Source organism: Motacilla alba, chromosome 5, assembly GCF_015832195.1.
Source record: "Motacilla alba alba isolate MOTALB_02 chromosome 5, Motacilla_alba_V1.0_pri, whole genome shotgun sequence".
NCBI lineage: Eukaryota > Metazoa > Chordata > Aves > Passeriformes > Motacillidae > Motacilla > Motacilla alba.
In genome coordinates, this window is record NC_052020.1 from 13184783 (window position 1) to 13207539 (window position 22757).

Consider the following 22757-nt stretch of genomic DNA (forward strand, 5'->3'; position numbering starts at 1 on the left):
AGTGAAAAAGATAAAATTCAGTGCCAGGATACACCATGACAGGTATTTTCAGAAGAGACAAAGAAATATTTTAAGCAGCCTTCAACTGTTTTTTAGCAAGTCTTTATCATGCTGCATTCTAGATGATCCACATATAGAAACCATCAAATAGGTGAGTGTGAAAAGGGCTTTGTGTACCTGGGGAAGAGATCAGGACACATCAAGCACTCTGTCATTTGAACAAGCCAGGGCTCATGGATTTGGTAAAACACAGCACAAGCAGGGAACACACGAGCTGAAGCAAAGCCAAGCTGGTGTCTGAGGCAGAGCAACAGAAGATGGGACACTGTGACATCTGATAGCCCTCTGTTCTGTGGGGTGCAGGACTGCTCTGCTTAAAAACAAACCAACCAACCAGGAGTACAAATACCAGAGAATACAAATACCTTCATTAAAAAACAGGAATGGCAGGAGACCAATAGATACCAGACTGCCACTAGCTAATGCAAGTCAGAATCTTCAGTTCCCTACATTTATTTCTAACACAATCTGGTACATACAGGAAAAAGAAAGAAAAAAGCCCTCAAACAAACAAACAAAAAAACCCCTCAGGTGCAATTATCAGTCCATGAGATAACAAAGTGGTGAAAATCAGAAGACACAACTGAGTCAATACCTGCTTGCAGATAGCAGAAACAAAAAGCAATTCACCAGTATTTCGTAACACTGCTCATGCAAATAACTTGTTGCTGTTTGTAAATATCAGTGAATATTTTGGATTCTGCTCCATCTCTAAAACTTCTCCAATTGTGCAAACACCTACTTGTTTCAAACTTCAAAACTTCTAAATCAAGAATTCTAAACAGAAGTCTTTCATCTGTAACATATTAGAAGATAATCTGTTATGAGTTTACCCTGCTAAGCTACTGTGCAAAGTAGATTTAACTCTTCTTTTCTTGTGTCCTTAAACTGCCTTGGTCCCAGCAACAGTACTGGAATCTCCTCCTTACTCCCCCACCAACCAAATCAATGACAAGGGCATTTTCTTCTTGCTGGCAAAGTAGGAGCTCAATTATCATACAAAATTTCATTAGGAATATACCTTCTTCTGATATGATCCTAAGTCCATCATGTCAGGAATCCCAGCCTGCTCTGGATTCATTGGATTGTCCCAGAAGTAGAAACCCACTTTGTTGCTGTTCAACCTGTGCAGCCAGGATGTCCAACCTACTGAGGCACAGATGTTAAAAGCTTCAAATGATCTAACTAGGTCTAGAGAAAGGAATATATTCCTGCCTCATCCATAAAAGGATAAACCCAATACCCAAAATCTTGCCACAAATTAATCTGGGGAAGACTCTGGAGTGTAAGCCTCACTCTTTCCCAGTGAGGAATCACAGGGAAACAGAAAAGCCTAGACATGAAGAGTCTTCAGGAAATCATCCTGGCCAATCTTTTGCTGAAAATGAGACTTCAGATGATCCAGAGTCATCTAAAATGAATCTTGACTACTTCCAGCAAGGGAAATTCCACCCCTCCTCTCATCAACCTAGTGCAATATTTAACTGTTCCCAAAATGAAGAATCACCTTTCCTGACTGATCAGGGATGACAGTGAAGGCATGGAATGCTATACTTTGATGGAAGAGTGGAGTGCTTTTACAGCCCCTTCAAGCCCCACAATCCTTGTCACACAGCTTTTCTTAGGTGTGCTTTTTTCAAAAGTGTGTGGGGGGGGAAGAGGATGGATTTGCTACACTCTTACTTAAGCTAGAAATAAATATTATGTTAAATGAAACATTCATGTATTTTTAATCGATACACCATAAGTACTAGACTTGGCCATGGAACAGCTGACAAGAACAACCACACTGGAATAAATTTGGCTAAGAGACACTTGCTCATTAGTGCTTCAGCAAGAAGAGTCACGCAGAGTGGCATTAGTCAGGGAAATACACATTTCCAATACTGAGCCAGCCTGGCCTTCAAGCCAACAAAAAGCTTTTGGCAGGCAGCTAAGAGCTGCCATTTGCAAACAGAGGTGGTATTTGGCATCTTTACTCAGACCCCAGCTCCTGGAATCATGTAATGACTTGAGAATGCAGGCTTTCTTCTTATAAGGATGGTCCTAGTATTCACAATTTAAGAGGAATAAAATAGGCCCTGATGATGCTCAGGGGAAAAAAAGAAGAGAGATGAATATGGGGGTATAAATAAGAGGCCAATAAATCTAGAAAATGTTAAGCAATTCTAAAGAAGTATAGATTCCAGACATTCTACTGCACTCCACAGATAAATTATAATCAGGTGCACAATTCTGGTGGTTTTTTTTTCATTTTACTCAGAAGTAGCTCTTAACTCCTAAGCCCTAACAATTTCCTTAGTATGTTCTTTTCCCTTTCCCCTACAAGAAAAAAAACCAAAAAACAAACAAACAAACAAAAACCCAAAAAACCCCACAAAAATACCCAGAATTTGACCCTGTAGAGACAGTAGCTCAAAACAAATTTAAATAAAGCAAAACCAAGTATAATTCTTTGGCTTTACTATTTCTCAGCTGCCCCATCTATCCCTCATTTCTACATACACTTTCAAAACTAAACAAGCCATATAAACTATTGTCGTAAGTGGCACCAAAAAAAGTTCCATTCAGTAAATTCCACAAAGAAGCAAAGGCAATTTGGTGATTTTCTCATAAAGCTGTTCTAGTCCCTGACAATGAAGATCCAAGTAACACACATGGAAAAGTAACACACATAGAAAAGTAACACACATGGAAAAGTAACACACATGGAAAAGTAACCAAGCACAGGAAAGTCTTACAGAAGAATTAGAGCAAGACAATCACAGATGCCTGCACTGACATTTTTAAGTTGACTGTAACTGGCTTGAAGTTTTTGCTATAGAATCACTGACAGAGTTCTTCAGTAGCAGTGGTTTGATTGAAAACAACAACAACAAAAAAAGGGTTTTAAAAAGTATTTACTCGCAAATATTTTAGCTCCTACACTGAAAATCACTATAAACAATTAAGATTTGAGCAAACATCTCTCTTACAGAGCTCTCTACCATTCTTTGAAAAAAAATCCAATACAACAAGCACCCCTCAGTTTGCCAAATTTATGAAGTTTCATAGCTGTATTACTTTATTTAAGCAAACTGAGCCAGAATAGATAAGCACTTTGTGTGCTCATAAGATGCTAAAACAAGATGCTAAACTTCAGGCTTGCCTTTAAGGGTGCTTTGCCATATACAGCCACTCTTCACAGCATAGAGCTAAAAAAGAAACCAATGCAAAATTCGACCAAAAGCCAAGCTTAAAAAACCTTCTAAATTTACTAAGTTTCAAACAACACTAGACTAGAGGTTATGTAGAGCTGCCATTTGGAGGGTGAAGAAATGCTGACAGAAACATGCTGACAGAAACCTCATGACATCCAAGAAAGACAAATGCAGGCTCGTGGGATGGAATAAGCCCATGCAGCAAAGGCTGGAGACCAATTGGCTACGAAAGAGCTTTTTACAAAGGGCTCCTCTGGGTCTTTGTGAAGAAGTTGAACACAATTTATTTATTTATGACACGATTTTCCTTCTACATCTTGACCTCTTCACTATGTTACAGCAGGGAAATGCAGAAAACAAACAACAAAAGAATCTATACCAAGAGAGCATTACACACCTGCAGGTTTCCCAGAACAAGCAGTACCAGGAAGGCAGGGTCAGGAACAGATAGTCCTTGTCTCAAACCAAGAACTAGCATATCACAACAAGCTGGCTCTCTAATGAGGACTGACGGGCTCCTGAAGAAAAGTACAGGCTGACAAAAAGAATTATGGAAGCCTCGACATACTTTGCCAACTGCAAGTTCCTTGTCCCCATCACCTGGAAACAGATCTGACAAAAATCAGTTTCAACAAAATTCAAAAAGACCCTCCTCACACACAGAGCTCCTTTGGTCCTCTGGGTGCACTCTCCAGAAGACTAGAAGACTTCCATTATTTTCATGAAGCTGAATGTTCCCACTCTGAATAAAAATGAAGCTTTAACAAAGAGAGAAATGGAAAATTACACCGTTGATGCTCATTGTCTATCTCAGAGAGATACAAACACTGAGATTTTTGAAATAAGAAGTACTTATTTTTTTAAAAATATATAGCATTCCCATAAAACAGGTTTTGATAAGAATGTTTTCAAATTACATTTTATTCCAGTATTTCTGTTTTCCACTGTCTCAGGAATACTCAGATATTATGTAGCTATAACCATACACCATTATATTCTTGGCTTAAACCTGTCTTCTTTAAAGCGTACATTTAAACATAAAATTTTATACTCTTCCTGCCTGCCAATTCAGAAGGAAGATCTTGTCTAAATCTGACCAATTTGTTTCCTTCTGCAATCTCACTGAATTCTTTCTGAACTATTTTTATAATTCTGAAAACTGTAGCCCCCTCATCAAAATAGAGACACCTAAAATAATTGCCATCTTGCATTAAATGCAATCTGGTATTTCCTGTGAAGAAATGCAGAGAATCAAATGTGTGACATGCCCATTTTAAAGAAAATGCCTCATTCCTACAATTCTTTCTTCTTTTTACATTTAACAGTATTCTGTTATTTAGAAATTCTCACAATTGACACACTGGAGCTTAATTTTGGAAATATTTCTCACTGATTATATGCCATAATCACCACTACATTCTACCAGTATCATTTCTTTTCGCAGATAAAAAGTTACTGCTCCCAATTCTCCCCTACCCAAAAGCACAGAAATAGCCACACCTGCTCTAATAAAACTCTTAGGGCTTAAGAAATATTCTAGTAAGCTTTAGTACAAACAACAAAACAGCAAAAGAAACACCAAAACCTAACTCACAATTCCTATGCTCTTTGTTGGATTTCATTACAAAACAGATGTAGGACAACATTCAATTTCACCACCTCAAAAAATATGAGTTTGTTTTGCCATCTGTGGAAACTATTTTGCAGGCAGTCAATACCACAAAGATCAATAAACCCTATAATGGATTTCCTTCCCAAACCCTTGCAAAATAACTCTATATTAGCATAAAAAGCAGACAGCAGAAGATTGCAGATTAGCTGCAGTTTCCAACATGACTACATAAACATCTGAAGAACAATAACCAATTTATCCTATTTACTCAAATGAATCACTTCAATTTGCTTCACCAGGAACTATATCTGGACAGGTAATCCTTCTGCTTTCTGGGACACAAAGAAGTGTGCCTCCTGTAATTTGGTTTAATCCACAAATGCTTTAAGAACGCTGTCCAGCAGCAGAGCCCCATTCCCTACATGGCCAATAAATGCCTCCTGCTGGAGTGTAAGGAAGGCATGCCATCTTGCAGGAAAGGCTCCCATTGCATTCATCTTTACAATTTAGCTGCCCTTTCTTGAAGCTGTTAGGAAACACATTTTGCTAAATGCCACACCAAGTGCATTCCATGAGATGGAATGTACCAGGGTGTCCCCACAGAAAGCACATCCTCCCACCACTGCTGTAGATTTGAATGATTCTTTGTATTCCTTGTTAAAAAAAAGGACAAAAATATCAAGTTTTTTTACAGCAGTAACTCTCCATGTACCAAAACAATAGCTTGGTATTTTCCAAAGCTCTTGAAAAGGAAATGTCTCCCCATCTCAAAAAGTAGCAAAACAAAGTGCCCCATCCCCAGGAAATTCTACAAATCTAAAGAACATATCAGAATATATCAGTGGTTTAACCTGTGTGTCTGCATATCCTTATATTCAGCTCCCATAAATAGTACATTAAAGCCTAAACTATGTTAAAAGAATTCGTATCTGTATTCTAAACTTCACAAGACATTCATTGTCTATAAGCATTGGTAAAGTGCCCATTTTTTAAAACAAAAGTTTAATGCTCTTCCAATAAAACTTTAACAAAGGCATTGTTTAGCAAATTGCTACTTTTTCCTATCTCTGTCAAAGGATTTTTGGCATAGTAACTTCATTTTAAAGCTCACATGAAATCCAAGGTAAGCTTTCATAAGTAAAACTACTCAATTTTAGTTATCCATTGTTTTTATTTAACTGGAGCTATTTTCTGCTCAGGGAACTGACAGGCATAAAAAGCAAAGAGGGATCTAAAAAGATAATGTAATAAAAAGTAAGATAAAATTACTGCAGAAAGGAAGCAGATAAACCAAACTTCAAGGACAACTGCCAAATCTCAAGAAACGTCTGCTCTCCTGGGAGGTAAAAATCTCTAAGATGTGCTTTACTTAATTCTCATCTGCCATGCAGTCCCACTGAACATATCATTTTCCAAAAAGCTAAAAAGTCCAACAAAGATCCCACTACCACTGAAAGGAACAGTCGCACCTCCTGCCTTCCCAGTGCTTCCTCTGCACTGGTGCTGGTGCCTGTGCAGCCCAGCAGCAGAGCAAAGGGCAAGGGATTCAGCTGAAAGCAGTTTCCCATAGGATGTGTTTCTAGCTGGAGCAAAGAAGTGAGCTGGAGCATCAGGCTGCCAAACAAGTGTTCCAGGACTGGTCAGGAGAGGACTGCAAAGGAAAGATACCGTGGAAATGTCAGCATCCCCTTCACTGACAGCTCACTCTTGGATTAATTTAAGCCCCACTGAAATTTATTAGCCAGCCAATTTGTGGTGTGCTCATCCACAGCCATCAGGAAAGGACTTTACACCTTTCCCTTCTAATGAAATGGAAGCTGTTGAATTAATTTGCCTCTAACCCAGCCATGCAGTAATCCAAAACTCACTGAAATCAGAAAGCTTCAGATTAGACCTTTAATGACCTAGAGTGGCGAAAGGACACAATTTACTTTCCTTGTCCTTTGTTTCCCAGAAATGCTCAGAAACAGGCACATGTTAATTCCTTTGCCTCTCCCACTCCCACACAACAGCTGTAAGAGCCCTCTGTCTGGTGGCAAAAGCCACTTCAACCAAGCACACAACAGTCCCCTAACCAAAACAGTAACCCAAGAAAGAAATTCCAAGTCCTAGGAAGCAACAACCAACCTTCCAGGGCACCATTTAAAGCCCCTCAGAATACACAAGGCACATGGCTGTGATGGAGTGAGGGGACTTGAGAAATGGTACCATACAGAAGACAAAGGTACAAAACTACCCAAAGTCACTTTGTTTTCTTAAAAAAAAAGTCTCGGCTCTTCTCCCCATACATTTTATAACCTAAAAAAGGTGCACATCTAATGAAATGAAGGGGGGAAAATGAATACTTTTTTAAATAATATAACCTTCAAAATAGGTACTGCAGTACCCTTAATGATTTATTCATGGATTTTCTGACTTAGACGACTCCAGTTCTTTGTCTTTCACTTAGATACTCCTGCAGACAGTAGTTTGTTAACTGTTAGAAATCTGAAAGCTCACAACAGCTATTGTAACAAATGAGAAGCAAAACCATGTCTTTGGTGACCTACTTAATTATAGGCAGGCAGAAAACATTTGAGGGCCAAACTGAACACAGAAAAATAGCAAGATATGTGAGTCTGTGTTCAGACTCTATTTAAAATCCAAACTTTGTTTAATCCCAAAGTATCTACACTATATAAGAAAAACCCATGAAATGTTACACCACAGAATCCGTTCTGAAATAATAATATGGATTTCAAGAAAGACAGCGTTACTGTTTTCTTTTATAAATACTTGTTATTCCATCAGTCCCAGAACTGGTAGAAAGCTGAAAATACTGCATAGCAAGGAGAGAACTCTCCTCTCTGGACCCAAATCAACACGGACAGCAGCTAACATGTAGGTATTAATTTCAGGATCTTTGTTGAAAGCATTTAAGGAAAGTTCCTTACCCAAGTAAGTGACTTTTCTAGCCCTGCTCCAAAAGACCCAGCATCAACCAGGTACCACAGCTGCACAGTGAATTGGTAGAAAGCAGCTGCACATTAAGCTTCCACAGAAAACACATTCTTGTATCTCTAAGCATCAATTGCTGAGCCAGTCACTGCATTGCAGTCCTCTGCATTTCACAGTGGAAAGGAAGGAAATTTGGGGGAACAAGTCGCCTGATCTATTTCAGATGTCAAGATCCATGAAGTAGCCCTGGAAATGACATTCCATTCCCTATACGTGAACCCAAAAGTGACTTTCTCAGGAGCCATCCCCAAGTTACCTACAGCTAGACAAGAAGTAAATCTGTGTATGATTTCTAGCTGATGGCTTCAAAGAAGAGCCAAGGGTGTCAAGCCACACTTGACAGCTGGGCAACCACAAAATAACCGAGTCCCCACAAAACTAAGGTTTGACAATAGCATGGATTTTAGAACACTTTGTTTTGCACACTTATCCTTTGGCAGCTGACATCACACGGTCATATCAGGACACAAGGCTCCTAGAGACAGCCAGTGCCATCCCTCTTACGGGGTAAGAAAACTCATAATTCTACTAAAAACATGATTTCAGCATTCTAGTAAAGACCATTTTAGAAAATAACCCACATAAAAGTGCCTTTAAACATAATATTAGTGAAAGAAATAGCACAAGGAATGACAGCTGCTAAAAGGCAGAACCTTTCTGAAGTAGGTTCTGCCTACTGAAGTAACTACTGAAGTAACAGTCAACAATGTAAAAGCACACTTAAAACCAATCCCACTTAAATCTTTATGAAGACTTTGCTTTTTGTCATTAAATAAACTACAGGGCAATTTAAAAACATCTAAATTATTTGCACTTGTATTTATGAATGCTACTGTAAAAATGTTTCTGAATGTAAAACTTTTTAATAGACAGGACAGAAAATAATTTTTGAATTAATTGTATAGATTACATTTTAAAATATAACTGTACCATATGACTTTATATACAAGTACACACATATACTTGTATTTATATACATATTACATATTTTTATATATATTCTGCCAATACTTCTGTTCATTCTAAGACTGTACTGAAAAGATTTATAAGCTAAAATATTAACTACCAAAGTAATTTATTAAATGAATAGCTATTGTTCTTCAGCCAAGAGCAGCATACTGCTGAATACCCTCAAGTCACACACTATTTATTGAGATACAAATAGAATTGTACAACTTTTACTGAATACCTGGAAGTTTCTCTCTCATAAAACTTGCATATATAACACAAAAAATTAAAATTAAATATATATTTTAAATGCTGTTCAGCAAGTGCTATCACAGCATTCTTTGCAAACACAGTTGGTGCCAGGAAAGAAATTTGCAGAAACAGGAATACAGAGATACTGAAAAGAGTAACTTTAGATTGGAGCCTTCAGGATAAGATTACATTACGAATAGCCTAGAACATAAAGGAGGCGAACACCATTAGAAGCAATCTATGCCAAAGCAAAAAGCACATTTAAATGGCTGAATTGGTATCACAAGAAAGTCTAGCCAAGGAGCCTTTATCCATTTTCTAAGGCAGGACTGCAGCTTGTCCTGGATCAGCAGGGAGCACAGAAACCATGTGCAGCAGGACTCCGGTTTGGAAATGATTTTTAAAAGGAAGGCACTGCACACTGTGTAACTTTGAAATACACGCGGAGAGAGTGTAATTATAATTTGGACACTGAATTATAATTTGGACATTTGATTCTGACTATAACAAAGTCGTCCATAGTACTTAGAGGAGTTAATTCAAACTTTAAAGTTTGGGGGAAAAAAACAACAAGAAAAAACCCCAACTTACAACATTTAGTCATCACACTGAAGGAAAAGATGACTAAATGTAACCAGTTTGGAATGAGATTGTTTAAAACATTATCAATCAAAAAATCTGGGTGAGAAGCAGACAAGTAATCTGAAGGTAGTGAGACGGGGGAAAAGCCAACCTGAAACAGAACAACAGGGAAAAAAAAAACCAAACAAGAAACAAATTAGAGAGTAACAAATGTTCTACACGATTAATAAATCTTATCCTGTATACCTCCCACTTCCACTTTATTTTTCAAACAAAGAGATGCATATAAACATATGAAAGAAAGAATGAAAACTGACCAAAGTGTAGTTAAAAACAGCAAAATACTGCTTTTAAGACGCTTCTCATTTTTGACCTTTCTGTCCCTTTTTCCACTTCCAGAACTATACCAGTAACCACAGGCTTTGCTATAATTTCTACACAGCCTGAAAACTCAACTCTTTATCAAAATGTCTGGCTATGTCAAAGTACAATATTTTCTATACAAACAGAAATCATGTTTCTTTAATCAAAGTACCCTGTTTTAAAATGCACAACTCTGACAGCCCAGCTTTCCCACTTTTAATACATTCCCTAGCATACTTCAGAAAAAGTTAAACTGCAGAAGAGGAGAAATGCATGTCAGGAATGTAACAGCATGCAAAAATGAATCTGTGACAAGCCTGGGGTTTATGAGATTGTAACTACATTAATTTTCAAGACATTTAGATTTTCCTTAACACTATTTGAGTGACCCATTATTTAACATTCCTCATTTTCCATCCATTAAAATTTCACTTATGAGTACTTCTCACACCTGTCAGCACACTCAGCTTACTTGAAAGGCTATTGTTAAAAGCTCATATAAAAGGAAACAATAAAGACAGATACTGTGAATTTACCTCAGAGAACAGAAAGTTTCTGGAAAAAGTCAAGGTGTGAGATTTAAAGCTGACAGAATCAAGCCTTTTATTATTTATCAACCAGCAAATCTTCTAAGTAGGCTAATTTACTAGTGTGCAAGTACCATTCATCCCTCAACTTTATCCCCTATTTCACACACAATTTTTGCCTCCTGTCTTTTCATATATTTGCTAATACTCACTATTTATGGGTACTTTGGTAGAAAACCCATCAGCAAGGATGATGCACATTCTGGCAAAACACCACAAGCAAGGAGGACTCGCTGGAGGTGAAGGTCATGGCATCTCAGAAGTGTAGTTCCAAATTCAGGAGCTCGGCTACAAGCAAGATGTGAGGCTCTCAAACTGCCAGCTTGAACTTCTAGTTAAACAGGATTAACCAATCATTTTAGGAGAGCAATGGGCACATCCATAGCTGCAGAATTAATAGGAGAAAATGCCATACACCATCCTACTCCTTTACCCTATGACAGTTCCTGTGTCTTTCATCCTGTGTGCAGCTTCAACCAATGCTGTTCCGACTTGCTGATACTTGTTCTGTCCTTGCTGGGCTCTCAGCTCCTTGTCCTGAAGTGCTACTCCACGCCAGCCCCTGAGGTCCAGCCCTCCCCAGCACAAACCACACAACTGTTTACACATTCCTGCATTTCTTCTGCGTGGCTGGTGAGCACAAGACCTCCACCACTTCTTCAGCTGATGACAACTCAGATAACTGAATGGAACTTATGAGGCACACATAATGAGAGTTAATTATGTTCACATGATGCAACTGAATTTATGGTCACACAAAACCTCAGCTACTCTGACAATTACACAGACCTAGCAAATCCTCATGCTCAAGGCAACAAGTACTCTGCACTGACTTCAGAAGAGGTAAGGCAGGACAAACATGCCCAGGTGTACTAACCCAAACCACAGCAGGATGGTTTACCTAAATCTTCCACACAAAATTAAATGCATGTATATCTACGAAGTTTTAGGCTAGAATTTAACCACCTAAGAAACACGTATGGTTATTAGATTGTTCAGAAATAAACAGCAACAACTATTTTCTTACTTTGGGTACCTCAGCTACATAATTTTGATCTTTTTAAGTACTAACAGAAGACCAGCTCTAGTAAGATTTGAAACTGTGAACACATAATATATCATCTAATTTCATCATGTAGCTTAAAAAAAAAAGCCCTCAACAAATGCCCCAAAATGGGCGACAAGTTTGAACATTAACTGCTGAAGAAATTTCATTTTCTAAAAAGGCAATCTTCAAGGTCACCAGCTGCATCATCACAAAATAACCTTTACATTCATTAACCAAGTCAGACATCATCTGTTATATTTCAAGATTCCCCCTCTCATAAAAACCATGAGTGAAACAAGCATTAAATGTATCTGCCCACACTTATAACAGTGTATATAACCAGCACAGGGACAGTACAGACACCTGATTTCATACCAGTTATAATAAGTGATGCAGAGATGAAGTAGAAAACAACCAATTGCATGTGCTGACTGATAGGAAAAACAACTCCTATTTGTTTTAATAACTTCATTATTCCCCTAGTTATTAAATAGTTGCAGGAGAGACTTTATAAACAAGCAAAGCTTTAATATGTGTGGTGCTATTGTTCTGGTTTTGTTCTAGTACTTTGCGCAATTGCAAACCATTCATACATTTAAGGAATACATGCACAGATGCTTGGTTCCAGTCAAACACACATTCTCTCCAGCTTCACTAAAAGTGTACTCCCCCTTCCTTTGTCCTTTTCAAATTCCTGGAATGTCACACACAGAGGATTTTACAAAAGTACAGATGCCTATGCTGAGGTACTGTATTCTCTACACCAAACAATTTTGTCTGCAACAGAATGGCGGCACATGACATACTGAAAAGCCCTGCAAGTATGCACATGTGCATCCTGGCCAAATTAACATTCCCAGGATTTGGCCCTGGCTTTAAACCACCCAGCAGACATGCTCTAGTTATACCCTGTAATGATACACTGTTTTGATAACTACTGTATTTTTTCCACACCAAGTAATTCAGCAATCACAGAAGTGGAGACTTAATTTACTGACCAGTATACAACTGAGTAATCTCCTAACCATCCTTGGAAAAGATTATGTCCAAACATTATATATATACAACTGCATCCCTCCACTAACTCTTTGCCTCTCCTGTTATGAACTGCAAAAAAAGCAAAAAATTTCTTGGGCGGCCCATAAACATGACCTTCACTGTTCTAATGTTTGTTTTGTTTGTTCAAAAACAAACAAAGCATTTATGGTTTAAAATATTTCAAACAAGTATTTTTATTCTAGTGTATAAATAGAAAACTATTATAAAAAATATCCAGGCTATTCAATAACCAATCATCTTAACTGAAGATACTATTTACCAAAACTTCTGAAGGCACCAGAAATCATAAAAAAGTTGAAAACTGCCATTTACATCACATGTATGAACAAAAGCAATTGTTGTTGTGTTTGAGTAAGGCTGACTACAAATACTTTACACCACAACAGGCCCTTTATCATAGGATCCAAGAACTTTAACAATTTAAAGTAACAATAATGTTTTACTGGAATTTGCCTGGAATCTACTCCTTGATTTGCTGGATAGCTCTCCACTAGAATATTTACTATACCAGCAGCATCTCTGTAAAACCTTCCCATCCAAATCATGCCCTCTGACAAGATATTTAATGCTTATTTTCCACAAATCCAGTATCATTTTTACCTCACTTGTGTATGAGCACAACTTCTGCAACTTCTGTGCTGATGCAAATGTTAAGTCCTGTCATTTCCACACGTGCATGTGTGGGAAGAGGGAGGGTATGTTTGTTTTTAAATTCAGCTAGCATAACTTGTCATACTTCCCAGACTATAGATGATAAGAAAAAGGTTTTTGAAAGATGTTTTATTGGCAGTATGTATGGGTTTCAAGTCATGTATGTATCTGCAGGCAAGCACATTTGTTGCACAGGGGTCTACCTTTGGACTTCTACCAATTTCCCCTGCAGTTCAACACCAATTTATAGCAGAATTTATAGAGGAAAACAACAAAGATTTCATGAGTAATCCAAGCCAAGCCCCAATTAAGACTTTCAAAACAATAATTACTTGGTGTCAATTATGCCAGCACTTCTTATATGAGCAGGCTTTAAGAATCCAAGCAGGGCTAGCCAAAGACTGCAAACACTTTATCAGCCTTTATTCATTCAACAGAATCTCTCTAAAAGCATCTATAAACCCAAATCTCCAGCAGCTGTCTACATTTTTTATTGTAACCCTCAGCACTGTGAAAAGAATAGGCCTTTAGTCTGGAACTAGTTATTTTTGCATTTCTATACAGAAACACACTAAAGAAGACTTAGAGAGAGACATACGTTAGAGGTTTTTAATTGCCATTCTAGTCTTAATAAACTCTTTTTAATGACTGAAACACTATTCCTTAAGAGTAAACAATAGGAGTTACCAGCACATGCATCTTCTCATTGCAAAAATACACAAATTCTGTAACAGCCTCAAAATGAAGTTGTTAGAAGACACAGGAGCACTACAGAACCCAGCTGGTTGGGGGTTTTTAAATGCAATATTAAGATTATCCTTTCTGTCAGCACACACTTAGTTTGCCACCTCCTCTTTCAAAGCACATGCATTACAAGAAGGTTTTCACAAACTTCTTTTTTAAAGCCAATAAAGTAGATTTTCTTTTAAAGGAGAAAGAAACTCCAAAACAAATAAAACCAAACCAAGTAATAGAATAATCCAATTATTAGCAAGCAAGCCATAAAAACAGGCACATCATAGGCAAAAGCACATAAATTTCAGGAAAAATAAACAGCACAATTTAAAAAATTCCCCATAGAAAACTATATCAGCAGAATAATTCCTGGTTTTCATAATTGACCATGTCAAATATAAGTGGATAGCATTATTACAAGTAAGTCATTTAACTGATGTTTAAAAATCACTGATGCCAAAATACCCCTCCACAAGAAGTACTCAAAAGGCTTCAGACATCCTCCAAATAATCATGCAGAGATGCAGCAGAACCAAATGACAAAAGCACAGCTAGTCTGTTTTCCTGAGGCAGAGCACACCACTCACTAACTTTCAAAGGCACAATTTCAGTACAAATTTGATTTATGAACTGGAGAAAAAATACCAAGTGAACGAAGTAAATAAAGCTAAAGGTCTTTTCCTAACTTCAGCTTTTATGGACAGAGATAATTTATTATCTTTATATTTAATAATGCACAGGTTAGTTATTTTAAAAAAATAAGGGTTTTTTAATTCTAAACATGAATTTGGTGAAGCAAAAAAAAAATCACATTAAAACTATCCAGCCAATTTTTGCTGCACACAAATTTGGTGTCAACTTTCCAAGCCCTCAATGCTGTTCTTCTAGTATTGGCTAATGCCTCCATATCCCAAGTTTGGCCCACCAACCCAAGAGCACAGAGCACAAGCGAGGTTTTGCAAAGTTCAAATCCCCATATTTTAAAAAACAAACCAACAAAATCCTACCACAATCATGTTTTGATTTCAGTGAGATCGGAAAGCCCCTGAAGATTAGTCGAGCTGGCAGAGCAACCCAAACCTGCCAGAACAATTCATCTGGCTTAGATGCTCTTCCTTGCAGCCACACTTCCCGAGGAATGCTGAAAACCAGATGTATTTCAGCTTGGACTTTTTGAAATACAAAAACTTGTATTGCAAGTGCACACACACATCCCAGACACACCATGGAGCAAACCCAGCAGACACCCCCATGCACAAGGAGCAGCAACAGCCTCAGCTCTTCCAGAAAAAAGCAGTGGCTCATCCCACTGCAAAGGGTTAAATGGCAATGTTTTTTCCTGCCACTTACAATAGTGCTGATCTTTGGTGATTAAATGCAAACTCTGTGAAGTGTTTGCATAATGATATCTTGCAATATTCAAAGTACTGTATGTTGCTGTGTTTATAGTGCACTGCCCCTGTTTTTACTGGCCTCATATTCCATGTAAGCAGAAGAGAAGGATACTCTGTTCTTATTATCACAATCTCCCACACCAAACCACATTATTTTTAGTTACTGGTCCTAAAAGGAAAAACAGTTCTGGCATCGTTATTTTCTTCAGTGTCCAACTTAATTCCTTGTAATCAATACTAGACAGATCATTTAAATAAACTTCATCAGACACAAAACTCCAGATGTTCTGCAATTCTACTCTGAATTCTCATTCTTTATGTAATTACAGAAATCATTCAAAAATCCCATGTTATCTAGGAAAACAAAGATCTAAAGCTGCTCTTAGTTATGAAACTAAGGAGTTTAGAGAAAAGATGCATCATTTCAAGTGCTTTTCAAGACCAATTAATCCAAAGTGAGACATTTAAAAAGTAGATTTATTCCTTAACAGTTGCAAAAAGTTGGCACCAAAAAATGCCCTCTTGTGGCACAGCAGAACCCTGCAGAGCCGGCCCTCGGGTCTCCAAACTTAGCTTTTAGAACAAGAATGTACGACTCAGGGCTTGTTTTGAAACTCAAATGAGATAAGGAAAGCAGGTAATAAAGTAAACTAAAACTGCATGTATCATTCAGAGCTTGAATGAATGCTTGAACCCAGTTTCTCTATGTGGCTCTTTAAGTTTTTTTTTTGAGTGTTAATCTAAGTAGTGAGTACATCTGGCCCTCCTATAAATCTGAGCATAATCCAATTCCTGGGGAAAGCTGCTCTCTGTACTGTCACTTTAGCAGATTCCTGAAAGGGGAGTTTTTGTGCTGCTTGAAACTCTTTATTAAGGAATACGTGTAAAAACAATTTCAACACCCTCAACAATAGGCAACAATTTCCAATTTCCAACCTCAGACCATTAATTCTTAGATGTACCACTGACTGTGAGTGGAACAACTGATAGACCACTACAGTCAAGAGATTTTTCTCTCCTGGAGCAAAGCCAGCACAGTACACATTTTTCTGTTGACAGAAATGTGGCTGCAATAGCTTCAATTCCCTTACTTGGAAGCAGCATCTTTCACACAGGTAATATTTTTGCTGCTTCTCTAGCTCTCAGCCTGCCAAAATGATATTAAAAGCAGTGGTTCATTTGCAAGCAAACAAAAAAAAAAGGAAAAAACCCATTAAGAGACCCTTTAAACTGAAGTCAACCCTCCACAAGCACTAAAATCCTGATGCCCAGTGATGAGGAGGAGCCTCTCCCATCCTGAGCCTCCAATACAGCACAGAGCACATTCTTTAACACATCACTCTCTTGGCTGCATCTCCTCAACCAATGGCAGTTCTGGCAGCCTCCCAAATTATTCCTTTTATTCCTGAGGACAGTCCCCGACAGCTTGGGTCCCTCATGCTGCTCCTTTCTGAACAGTCTGCAGCGAGAGGTGTTGCTCTGTTTTCCCCAAAGCACAGCCCAAGCAGGAAGCAGTTGTGTGGAGGCACAGGAATATCTTATTGCAGCTGCCAGCTCACCTGCAGCAGCCCTCAGCAAGGTCACACTCACCAAGGTGAGCTCCTTCCAAGTGCTCAGATGGAGCTGGCAGCAGCACCCACAGCACTGCACAGCACAAAGAACAGGCAGGTTTGAAAGTGTTATGTCTGAGACAGAAAAAAAAATTGCATTTTTGGTCCTTTGCCTCAGTGCAATATTTAAAAAAAAACCAAGAAAAAAAGACCACCACAAAACAGTTTTACAACCTATTACAAACCCTCAATCAAGCACATTTAGTTAAAATATTAAGACAAAATTTTAGTTTAAATTTTAGTTAAAATATTAAGACAACTTTAGAACAGAAGGTATTTTAATTATTTGAGTATCTGACACTTCTTCTTTTCACACAAAAGCCATCCACGTTTGGCTTTTACAAAGGCATTTTCAAAGTTTTCAGCTGAAGTTCCAAGAACTTTTTTTAAACACTTGTCATAAAACCAAATCATTTAAAAATGAAGTTACTGTTTAATACTCAGTGAAATCGCTAGGTTACTTAATCTTAATCTGTAAGAGCACGGATGTAAACTCAAAAGAGTTAAACCTCTTTTGACATGAGTCAGTGAGCTTTTTCTCAAAACTTGGCTTGTATGTAGCTGAGATAGAAGTCTCCCCACAAAGAGCAGGATGCACACGCTGTATTTGTAGTGGTCTGGGCCCCCCAGACAACAGAACACCTTAAAAATGGTTATGGAAACACAGCAATGGCTGGCAATGAACACCAGAGCAGATTCCTCTCGACAAAGCCCTGCCAGCCACACTGCAAAGTTACTCAGGCAGCTCAGAAACCATGCAGGATTATGGTGACAGAGTTTAGCAACCAACATGACAACAGGGGGAACCAGCTGGATTGAGATATTTTTCAACACTTTGCTCACCCAGCACTTGCAGTAAAGATTCTCAAATCAAAAGCCATTAGGCTGCATTCTTCCAGGTGGAACAGTTCAACAGGCTTTTTCTTCTTAAATACAACTGAGCTTTTCATCACTTCTGAAACCAATAAATCAATATTTCCTTCCAGAGTTATCCTCACTTGGGTCTATTTTCTACATCCTGATCTTGCTAAAGTTTACCATGAGCCACTGAGTAAAACCAAGCCATAGGAAGATCTACAAACCACTTTTCTGGTCAAGATCCCAACCTATTAAAAGCTGTCATTTTTCACACAGCTGTATGTAGTTCTCCTGCAGCGCTTACAGAATGTAAGTAATAGACCTATGTGTGTACACACCCACATAAAAGGAGTGAGATGGGTTGGGGAAGGAGAGAAAAAGCCATCACAAGTGTCCTTATTACCTCAGAATGGTTGTTAAGCCACACCTAAGACTGGAAAAGATTAAGTTTCCAATCAGTAGTAGGCTTCCTACTCAACCAGCCTTCCTCAGGCATATCAAAACAGAAAGGTCCTCTCTCCATAATTCATCCCAGATCACTAACCTGAGTGCTGGCCCAAGATGTCTGCAGCTCTCTTAGTCCCTCTCTCCTGATTCTGGAACGAAGTTCTCAGTCTCTGTACCCACCCATCTTGACTCTGCAAGTCTCCTCTCCAGAGCACCAGCCTCCCCATTTAGGCAGAGAGCACAATTTCCCAATCCCTGCAGGAAATAACTCCTCATAATCCCTGAGCAGCTGAACAATAGGAACGTCTGTCATTTACAACATCACTTAGTGCATGCATGTTTCAACAAATGGTATCGATTGCACAGGTCACAGGTATTTCACTTTTCTTGCAACAAGGAGCACTTCCCCATCAGCTACAAGGCAAGAATTCAGGGGACAATTGCAGGTTCCTCAGTTTACAGCTACTCCGAGCAGTTAAGGTATCAAATGATACAGGATATCCTTACACCAGGCAACTTTAAAAAGGCAGCTGTGACATTTAAGATAAGCTTATTTAGCCGGCAATCTAAGAAGCCTATATTAAAAAAAAAAACCCACATTATTATCAAAAACATACTAATCAGCAGCCCATTTAAGTGAGCTAGTGTGCCTTTCTTCCAAGCATTCAAATTACTGCTTTTCAAAACTCATAATCTCTAAAATCTGTCATTCTTTTAGTATTTTTAAAGTTTATTTGCAGAGAAACATTACATAAATAAAAACCTGTTTTTCATGCCCTGCAGAAACTGTTTTGAACACTGATGGGGGAGGGGGATATCAACCTAAGAGCTGGAAAGCTTTGATGGGCATTCCTTTCCTGCTGCATTTCAGATTAGGTACAAACTCCTTCCTCTACTTGTCAGATCTGTTGACAAGCAACTAGTTCTCCTCATGACTAACTACTTTTAAAAATAATAACAAAAAAAACATTAAAAACTTCAGAGTTACTATGGTCTACTTGAAAATTGAGTTAGTTAATTGAGTCTTTATCCCAAACAATGGTAAAGATCCACACATTGAAGCTGAAGGAAAACGAACATAAAAACATCTATAAAGCTGAAAGTTTACTGCAAATTTTTGACTGACCCAACTGAAACAGCATGAGCTCCAGGAAAGACTTGGGACAGAATAGCTCCTACCATTTTATAAAGCTTTTGAAAGAGATGTAAGTATTTTTCCCTAGCATTAAAAAATAGCCAATACAGAAATATTTCCTCAAAGCAATTTGTATCACTTAGTATTTATCATGTTTTTATGAAGATGGCAAGTGCTCACCTCTCAGAAGATCTATTTGTCCAGCATCAGATACCGAAAAATCTTCCAGTAGACAGTCTTTGACCTGCTTGAGCTTCAGGAATACTCATTGCAGGGGGAGGTGAGAAGCTGCTAGCTGCGTAATGCATAATTATGAATGTATTTTACCATCAGTTTTGACACAAACTGATTGGGAAGAGGGAATAACTTCACTGTCAAAACCTTACAAGATTAGAGTTCTGCAACTTCCTTAAAGAATGGAAGCCACTACAAAAGCAATTGTTACCTTAGATGGAATGAAAAAAAAAATTTTTTTTTTCCATACAGCATTCAAAAGTCCAGAGGGGTGTGTTTGGTTTTCCCCAGAAGATGAAGTCTAAAGGCTTGATTTAAGACCTTGATTGATGCCAAATCATCTCAGGAGCTTTTCAAAATGCATGCACACATAATTATTTCAACACAATACTACAAAAGCCTTCCCCATCATATTTTTGGAAACTCTGCACTTTAACATCATCCTTGTTAATTTAATTTGCCCATAACATGAGGTGGTAAAGTAATTAATGTACTTCTTAACTACTTTCAAAATTTCGTTTAATGCTTTAGCTTCTGGGCAAGTACAGAGAAAATATTTCATTCTCTCATTCGGTGAATTCACTTAACAAGTATGTCAGAATTGAAGAAAAACTATCAGGAACACACTTAAACCACTTTTTCTTTTTACAATTTATGACCCATTAGGAATGGGAGAACAAATTTACATGGCTTTAGATTAAAACCAGCTTGAAAAACAGAAAAGGAAATCACGATTTACTATTCAAATTTATCTGAAGCACTCAAGAGATTTAAGATGTAAGATTTTAAAAATCCATTTGTATCACAGACTATTAAGACACTTTACTTTAGCTCACATCAGAAGTGAAATTCCAGTGGGACCTATGTATTAACTATCACCATTTAAATTGTTTTGTGACTTCTACTCTAGATCACCAAACATTCATTTCTGGAAACACACAGTGCAGCATGAAATACCCACTGAAAGATTTCATACATAAAATTCAGAACAGTCCAAAACATTACAAAAAACCTACAAGTAAGCAGAAGTATTTAAATGGTTAAGCAGGGTACAGTTGATAATCAGAAGTAATTTTTGTTCATGAAGACAGCAGTTCAACTGCTGACAACAGCAATTTCTCTGATTGTTACAGAGAAATTATTTTGTCTACCTCACAAACAGTTAAAAGCTTCCAGGAGGTTGGGTTTTCTTAAAATAATCCTTTCCTAAGTGGCAGGTTCAGCTGTACCCTAAACTTCTTAACTAAAGCTCAACCTAAAGAAAACCACAGTCAGCTGAGAGGGAAGCACACTCCCTTTAAATCAGCAGGACACTGTGATTCTTCACAAGGGCAATCCTCCCAAACTATAGCACTCTCAATTCATTCCTTCTCCATATTTCTACTCACCTCCCTGGCAGAGAATTCTTACACTGGCAATTTAACATTTCCACTGCAAACATCAGTAGCCAAAATAAATGGAATGTCAAGTTAATTGGCATGGAAGAGCTGCTGAGTCAAATTAAACACAAAAATAAATAATGCACCAGAATTTTTAATATATTTGCAGAGGTCAACAATCCCTCAATTTCTGTATAACTGCAGAACCAAGAAACCCTGTGACAGAATCCTTAAGACCTCTATTAAATCAATCAAGCATATAATCATGCTTAATTTGTATTTTCACCTACAACATTCACAGACACCAAAATTCACCGGGAACAGCAATTCCAGTACATTCCTCTCACTCATTTTCACCCAAAACTGTTATACAGACCCAATAACAAGTAAACCATGTTCATTAGCATTCATGGAGCTCCTGAAAAATTAGCTGAAAGGAACAAAAAGTTAATATATCATTAACATTCTGGGAAAACCAAAATTGTTCATGCAAAATGGTACTTTTAAACCAATTCCATTTGCATTCGTTCATTTGGAATTATCACAGTTTATCCAGTGCATTAAGAGATTTTCTTATTCTACTACTAATCACAGAAATCTTAAAAATCCATGAGAAAAAACAATTTGGAATTTTCTTTCTAAAGACAATAGATATATTATTCATTAGCAGCCCACCATACATAAAAATTAAGGGTTTTTTTTATACTCCCCCTGCCCACAAAGAAAATGCAACTGGGTTGTTTACAATGTACCTCATCCTAAGTGATAGAAACTACTTAGGAAACAGCTGTGTAACAGTCTAAACACAAATTTACAAGTGTTTTCATTTCCACACACAAACAAGGCTCTTCTGCTCATCAATAATTCAAAGACTATTCATATTCCTAAAAAATACAGTTTACAACTACTTCCTTTTAAGATTTTAGGCAACACTTAATCTGATTTCCAAAACCACAGTTTCCTCGAGCTCCTGCTGTTTGCCCAGCGCAGTGACACCAGAACAGCAGGCTGGCAATCAGAGGCACTCCCCAAATTGCTTATTGTAATTCCTCTATTGCACTTACTGAGGAAGATGAGCTGGATAAAAACTCTCTGACTGCTGCTTTTCTGGTGAGAGAAAAGTCATATCATCCATACACAGGAACTTCGATTTTCCTCCTGCATTTCTGCCTTTAGCCCATGTTATTTATCAATACCATTTAACAGTTTATTTGCTGACTGCTGCATCTGATCAATGGAAAAAATAAAACCCTGGGGCCCTTCTTATAGGCAATGCTGATGCAGCAAATGGTGCAGAAAGAGAACACAGATGGGGAGGGGGGGCAGAAACTGCATTTGAAACCATCCATATTACCCAACATAAATACTGTTTCTGGCCTTTCCAAGCCCACACTGTGTGCTGTCTAAAATGCTTCATCTCTTTTAATTTCTGAACATACAACACATCTAGAAGTCCACACTGAAAGGCTTTCAGTTTACCGCTTACCTACATTTCCAGAAGTACTTCATATCCTTCCTCCTTTTTTGGTTCTCTTCTTTACGCAAACTCAGTTTAAACAGCATTATCACGAACTTCCAATATTTGGGACATTTAACTATTATTATT

General features: G+C 37.8%; 1 protein-coding gene across 6 annotated transcripts in view; it reads right to left on the reverse strand.

Moving 5' to 3' along the window:
- PLEKHA7 (pleckstrin homology domain containing A7) overlaps positions 1–22757 on the reverse strand; it is a 146357-nt gene that overhangs the window by 112178 nt on the left and 11422 nt on the right. The window contains exons 1-2 of one of the 6 annotated variants that reach the window (XM_038139898.1): positions 11035–17470; positions 10754–10932 (exon numbers count right to left, since the gene is read on the reverse strand). The exons of 4 other annotated variants lie outside the window; for them this stretch is intronic. The gene's annotated coding sequence lies outside the window, so the exon portion shown is untranslated. Of the gene's footprint in view, positions 1–10753; positions 11008–11034; positions 17471–22757 lie in introns of those variants that run through there. One more of the 6 variants, XM_038139897.1, reaches the window with a different exon arrangement.